A 7,828-nucleotide genomic window follows, 5' to 3' on the forward strand; every position below is an offset into this window, starting at 1 on the left:
GTTCTTGTAAACAGAATGTTGGATTTTCGTATCCAATCTCTTAGCCTGTCCCTTTTTATAGGTGAATTGAGACCATTAATATTAAGTGATATTAATGACCAGTGGTTGTTTACTCCGGTTATTCTTATTGTTTTTGGTAGTAGTGTTTGTGTGTCTTCCTTCTTTGAGTTGTGCTTGTGAAGGGTCGATAGATGCCTGAGTTATTGTAGGCAGTGTTGGCAATGTTGGATTCCTTAGGTTGTCATTTTCCTTCTATTACTTTCTGTAGGGCTGGGTTTGTGGCTATGTATTGTTTAAATTTGTTCTTATCCTGGAATGTCTTGTTTTCTCCATTGATAGTGAACGATAGCTTGGCTGGATATAGTAGTTTGGGCTTGCATCCATGGTCTCTTAGTTTCTGCAGTACCTCTATCCAAGACCTTCTGGCTTTCATGGTTTCCATAGAGAAGTCAGGTGTAAGTCTGATCGGTTTACCTTTATAAGTTACTTACCCTTTTCCCTTTGCAGCTCTTAATATTCTTTCTTTAATCTGTATATTTTGTGTTTTGATTATTATATGGCGAGGGGATTTTTTTTTTGATCCAGTCTATTTGGTGTTCTGTATGCTTCTTGAATATTCAAAGGAATATCTTTCTTTATGTTTGGAAAGTTTTCTTCCATAATTTTGTTAAAAATATTTTCTGGGCCTTTGAGCTGTGACTCTTCTCCTTCTATCCCTATTATTCTTAGGTTTGGTCTTTTTATTGTGTCCCATATTCCTGAATGTTTTGTGATGAGAATTTGTTGGCTTTGCTGTTTTCTTTGATCAGTGCGTTTATTTTCTCTATGGTGTCCTCAGAATCTGAGATTCTTTCTTCTATCTCTTGTATTCTATTGATTATGCTTGTTTCTGTAGACTCTGCTCGTTGTCCTAGATTTTCCATATCCAGCTGGTCCTCAGTTTGTGTTTTCTTCATTGCTTCCATTTCAGTTTTCAATTCTTGAACTGTTTCTATTACCTGTTTGATCGTTTTTTCTTGGTTTCCCAGGGTATCATTTACGTATTTACTCATTTCTTCAAACTTTTTGTTATACTTCTCATCCATTTCTATAAGGGAATTTTTTACATGTTGTTTAAGGGACTCTATTGCTTTCATAAAGTCAATTTTTTCCACTTCTTCTGTGTTAGGGTGTCCAAGTCCTTCTGTTGTAAGATCATGGGGTTCTGGTGTTTTCATGTTTTTTTTCAGATTGTTGGGTGAATTCTTGCATTGGCGCCTGCCCATCTCCTCCTATCGATGCTATCTAATGGGTCTCTTAAAACAGGATCAGGTTTCCCTGCTGGCCAGGGGCCCCGCTTACAAAATGCCCTCGCTCCATTTCCTGGCTCCCGCCGTGGGCCAAGATCCCTCTCACCACTCAGAAGGGTCTTCAGGAACAGGACCAGGCTCCCCATTTGCCAGGGAACCTCGCCAATAAAAGGCTTACCACCCTGCAGGACAGCGCCCCAAAAACCTACTTGATTTAATTGTAGTGGGGTGATCTGCTCTCAGTGTGGTCTTCGCTGTTTCATGCTTGGACCATCCCACGTCTGTGCGCCCGGCCCCGCCACGTCTGCGTGCTGGTCTCGGGCTCCGCCGCATCTGCCGTAGCACAACAGCTTTAAAGTCTTGGGAAGGATTCAGGAACTAGGAAAGAGAGTTGAATAATATGTTAGGGTTAAACAGGGCCAGAGAAAATGTTTTAGTGTCTATTAACAAAGACTAACTCCTACTGTACAAATAGGAGTAACTGACCCAGAAGCTTGGCATATAATAATTGAATCTTTGGCTTATGAGAATGCCAACTTAGAATACAAAAGGATCCTTTGGCCTTTAAAGATCAGATCAGCACCCATGGATGAATGAGTCTTGCATACAATGAGTGTCGAGACACTTGACTATGGTACTGAAGCTTGGGTAGGAGAAGCAATTTCCAATGGTAAGAGAAGACATCAAAATACCAAATGTTTTAATTGTGGTAGAATGGGACATCTGAGAAGGGATTGTAGACAAGGGATTCCTAGGAATAATGTCTCCTGTGGGAATGGCAGGAATAGGAGGACTCAGCCCTTAGGTATATGTAGGAAGTGTGGCAAAGGCCAATATTGGACCAATGATTGTAAGTCAATGAAAGATACACAAGGCAACCCAATACAATTGAGAAACACTATGGGGGGCCTCTTGTAGGCCCCATGATAAACGTGATCCAGTCATTCCCAGTTACTGTGGAGAACATTTCTCACCTGGAAAACTGAAAAATCCAATGCCTACTGCAAACAAACAAACAGACAAACAATACTGATCTGAATGATGGAATAAATGTGGAGGATGAGTCAAAAACGCCAGTAGGACATACCAAATATATATTCTGGCAGACTTCTATAAACGATTGAAGACCAAAGCTAAGAGTGTGTATAAATGGCATTTTTTTAATTGAAGGCTTACAAGACACAGGTGTGGATGTAATTATCATTACTCCAGAATCTTGGCATCCGAATTGACCTCTTTAAGAAATAGATCTTCAGTTCCTAAGAACTGGAACCCTATCTCAGGTAAAACAAAGCATGAGATGGTTTGAATGCCTAGGGCCTGAAGGACAGAGATAAAGACTGAAGCCATATATAGCTAAGATTGCAGCGAATTTGTGGGGTTGTGATCTATTGCAGCAACGAAATACCCACATTAACATTCCTACAGCCCCCAAAACTTATGCTTCTGGAGAAAATATTAGAAGATATTATAGATGATTACATGGATGACATTTTGTTATCTGATTCAAATACAGATACTTAGAAAGGATGTTTGTTGAAGCAGTAAAGAATGTTTTGCCTAAATGGGGATTATAAATTGCTTCTGACTTAAACTAAGATGTAAGAGTAGCCAATAAGAAGTTAGAGCTAATGGGCCAAGCAGTGATTCAATTAAAAAAATAAATTGCTCCTGAAAAGATTCAAAGAGGGATTCTGTTAATTTCCTAAGTTACAGAATAGGTTTACAGATTAGAACACAAATGGCACAAATAAGGAGAGACTGGTTGTGGAATCTTAATGACTTTCAAAGAGTATTGGGAGATATCTCTAGTCTATGACTGGCTGTTGTGATAACACCTGACCTAACAGTTTATTTGAATAAAACTTTAGATGTTGATAAGGACTTAAATAGTCCTAGAGAATTAACAGCTGAAGTGGAAAAGTAATTGACAATTGTTGAGGACAAATTACACAAGGCACACGTGCATAGGGTGAATTCAATTCTTAATTGTAATCTAGTCATATTGCCTTCCAGAATTTCTCCTACAGGAATTTTAATGTAGAGGGGTGATATTATATTAGAATGGATCCTTTTACTACATAAACCAAATAAAAATAATTAAAACTTTATGTGGAAAAAGTCTCTGAATTAATTATAAAAGCTAAATTAAGGTTTCATCAATTAGCAGGTATAGACCCAGCAGAGATTATAGTGCCTTTTATTGCAGATGAAATAAAAAAGTTATGGGGAGATAATGAACACTGTGAAAAGGCTTGTCTAATATTTTGGAGAAATTAATAGCAATTATTCCAAAACAATAGACTTAACCTTCTAAAGAGAACTTCTTGGATTCTTTCCCGAATTGTACATAATACATCAATAACTAGAGCCCATACATTTAGTACTGATGCAAATAAATCAGGGAAGGCAGGTTATAAATCAGAAGAATTAAGTAAGGTGGAACAAAAGCCCTTATAATTCTGTCCAGAAGGCAGAATTATATGTTATTCTTATGGTACTAAGGGATTTTAAAGAACCTCTCAATATAGTTACTGATTCACAATATGCAGAAAGAGTTATCTTGTCTATTGAAACTGCTGAATTTATACCAGATGATACAGAATTGACTTCACTATTCATCCATGTGCAAGACATAATCAGGAATAGGCTTTGTCCTATATACATAACTCACATCCAATCCCATACTGGTCTGTCAGGTCCTCTAGCACAAGGTAATGCAAACATTGATCAATTATTGATCGGAAGTGTTTTGCAGGCCTCTGAATTTCATAAAAAACATCATCATGTCAACAGCAAAGGTTTAAAGAAAGAATTTTCTATTACATGTCAACAAGCTAAGCAGATTATAAAGAGATGTCTTACTTGACCTTTCTATAACCAAGCACCATTTCCTGATGTAGAAAGGACAACAGAGCTGAGGGGAGTAGAGGAGAAGAAAATCAAATGAACTCATGAGCATAAATTGGACAGAGTCGGCCATGGTTTTCACATAGGGCTTCAGAATGTCATAGTGGAAGGCTGGGGTCAGCATGCGCTGGTGCTGGAACCATGGCTGTCCATTCATCAAGAACAAACCATAGTCTGGGCCAGAAATGGGTGTATGTGTGTGAGAGAGATGGAATCAGAGAGCCCGTTAGATAAACTGTGTGTGTTTGGGGTAGAGGGCTGTGTGGAGTGGAACTGAAGATGAGAGCTAAGAATGGTAGAGTTCAGAACCTGAAATTTCTAGCTTGTGGGACTGGTATACGGACTGTGATGATTACATCTGTGAGATAAAAATTGCAAAAGAATTGTGTGTGTGTGTGTAGGGATGGTGTGAAGATCAACCAGGGACATACACAATGGTTAGCTAGGACTGTTCGGAGCAGTGAAAGGTCAGAAACCTGGCTTCTACTTCATTGGGGCAAGGGAGAAGAGGGCTAGATCAAGGCACTGGTAGCCTGTCACATTTTGTTCTCTGTGAAACAGAGTCACAGGTCTTGGATGCTCTAATTGGGGCCGGACCACATTCTCCATGCAGACACACATACCAATCCAAGGAGCCAGCAATCTGTAGGCTCCTTGGGCCTTTGGATCTGAAATAGAAACAAGAAATAGGATAAGTCAGGCAGCTCCGAGGCAGCTGTGGTGGAAGCCATGGGCTTTTGGCATCTTTTGAGAGCTGTCTGTTGGCAGACTGTCCTGTGTCATTTCCTCTCTCTCCTTCTAGCTTTGTCCTAACAGTCAGGCTTACGAAGGCAGGATTCTTGTACCAGTAGCTGAATTCCTCCGGAGCACAGATGGTGAATTGGTGAGGAACAGGTCATGTGCTCATACTCAAAGAAGAGAACAAGTGTGTGTATGTTTCTCTCTCTCTCTCTCTCTCTCTCTCTCTCTCTCTCTCTCTCTCTCTCTCTCTCTCTCTCTCTGTTGTGTGTGTGTGTATTACTGTGGATCCTGTCTTAGTTTAGTTATCATCTGATACCAACAGCCAGGTAACAATTAGAGATTTCAAACCTCAAACCAATATGCATTTGAAGTGTGCTTTTCAAACCTGGGACAATTTACATTACTTATCTTAATTTGATTAAATAGCAAAGAAATATAATGACTTTTGGCTAAAGGCTTGAAATTTCAATACTGAGTGCTGCTGGCCATGTTCCGGGGTTTTGTCTGGGAGAATCATTGTTAGGGTGTGTAGGGCAATGGCCTGGTACTACAGTCTTCAGGAATTCAACAGCCTTGGTCTAGTTACAAAGACAACAGCACAAATCTTTTCAGAATGATATACCCTCACCTGATCGCCCTAGTATCACCTTCATGTAGTCAGGGTCATAGACAGTAAAGTAAGCTTGGCTCCCCCAGAACCAGCTTGGAAAGGTACTTGGGAAGTTCTCCACAACCTTCATAATCATCTGTAGCTCCTGATCACCCCACAATTGCTGTTGAGGGAAAGAAGAAGCATTGAACTCTAGGGTTTTTTTTTGGTTGCTTGTTTGTTTTTCTTTTTTGGCTGGAGACAAGTGCAGAACAAGCATAGGAACATAGTTCTAGACTTTTCAGAAGTATTAAGGATTTATAGTAGTTTCATGGACTATCTTTGCTATCACTCAGAGCTTTGCTACATCAGGGACACAGGGGATTGGTCCTGTGCTAGAACTGACAGTGCTGCTGGGTAAATCCTCAGCTCTGCACACAAGTACCACATCCCCTTGTCCTTCTAAGAGCATTCATTGCACAATCCTTTGTTCAATGCTTCATCATGTATCCTCCTATTTGGCTCTGGGCATTATTTCCTGGGTGACAGTGCAAAGGGTCAATACCTTTCATTCCTAATATACAGGGTGCTGCACTATCTCCTTCCTGGGAGATCTCAGACTTGTGTGCCTGGTTCTTGAACTGAACACTGTGGTATAGGGAAGCGATGGTGTGTTTATGAAAATTGCTTTCAGTATGGGTTGTGAAGGAGAATAGAGAACTAAACAGATCCCGAGGAAATTCTGACATTGGTGCCCTCATGTGAGGCCACTACATAGCCTTATTCCTTTCTGTGCCATGATTTCAGGATTTTAGTCATAATCTTTCCATCTGAAAATTCCCTTGCAATGAGGGGAAATCATCTGGGCCAGCTACCCACTCATCTCAGTAGTGTGAACTCTTCCTGTGCCTGACAGCTCCTGAGATGTGTACCATTGCCACACCAAGAACCCCACAGGGCCAGGCTTCCATCTCACTGACTTCTGTGTTCCCAGCAAGCCCTGAGCTTGGGAGAGAATAACCATGCGTGACTATGCAAGGAACCCCCTAGAATGTGTTTGAGACCAGCAGGGAGGGGCTGTTGAAGGTGCTCATCCTGCAGAAGAGGAGACTAAGTAGGCTCAACCACAGCCTTCAAGTGTAGGCTATCAGTACAGAGCTGGCCGTCTCCAGAACGGTTGAGCCACCCTAATGCTGGATTGTGTCTCAACCTAAGCTCGGTGTCTCTATTTTTATACTTCCTTGTCCTGTGAACTTGATGGCCATTCTCTGACACCTCCATCCTCCCTGTACCTCCATCCTCCCTGATCTCCCTCCCACCCTTCCCTTTCCATACCTTGTGTCCAAAGAACCAGTGAAAGGGTGGAGATGGGAACTGCTGGAAAGCTTTGAGTTGCTATTGGCTCTGCAGGTAGAACTGGACCACTTTGAGCAGCAGCAGAAGCAAGCCAAGCACGGAGACCACTTGCAGGAAGCCAGAGATGCTGCCTGTGAGTCTGTTGGGGCTCAGAGCAGAGACACTCATGATGCAGCCACTCCTGGGTCACAGACTGCCCTTAGTCTCATGAATCCTTTCTACCTCCTGTATAAATCCTTTACAAACTGCCTGTCTATCAGTGGAAGGGAGAAATGTTAAGGCAGACAGAGCTTGCTCTCATAGTGCAGTTGGTCAGTTAAGGTGAATGATTTCCCTTGAGAGACAGAGAAATGATTTGTCAGCTGCCAGTGGCCAAGGGCCATGCCTGCAGCCACTTTCCTTTCTTTGTGTTATTCAAAAACATTTATATATTTGCTATTTTATTTTTCTTTTCACTATATCTTTCTATATACATTTATAGGGTAGTCTGATATTTCAAAATATGGGTACTGCACATATTAGGTAGGCACAACAATTATCATTTCCTTCACTATTCACCCATTCATTTTTTATCCAACGTTTTATTTATTGTTTTTAAAAATCAAACAAGGTTGTGTGATGTGGGATTCCCTTTTGTATGCTGTGAATATGATTAGTTAATAAAGAAAGCTGGCTTGAGACCATGGCAGGGCAGAGTAGAGGTAGGCGTGGAAGATGGACCTGAATGGGGGCTGAATGAAGGGCAGAGTAGAGAGAAGCCATGGAGCCACCACTGGAGACAGAGGTGCTGAAGCTTTGCTGGTAGGCCATGACCTCATTGGGATGCACATATTAGAAGAGATAAGTTCAATTAAGATGCAAATTAAGAGCCGGGCAGTGGTGGCGCACGCCTTTAATCCCAGCCCTCGGGAGGCAGAGGCAGGCGGATCTCTGTGAGTTCGAG

General features: G+C 41.4%; 1 pseudogene; it reads right to left on the bottom strand.

Annotated features, from left to right (window-relative positions):
- Window positions 1-4,019: 4,019 nt before the first annotated feature.
- On the bottom strand, window positions 4,020-7,053 carry LOC130884332 (cytochrome P450 4A10-like; annotated as a pseudogene).
- Window positions 7,054-7,828: the final 775 nt, after the last annotated feature.

This window comes from Chionomys nivalis, chromosome 11 (assembly GCF_950005125.1).
Source record: "Chionomys nivalis chromosome 11, mChiNiv1.1, whole genome shotgun sequence".
In the NCBI taxonomy this organism is placed as follows: Eukaryota; Metazoa; Chordata; class Mammalia; order Rodentia; family Cricetidae; genus Chionomys; species Chionomys nivalis.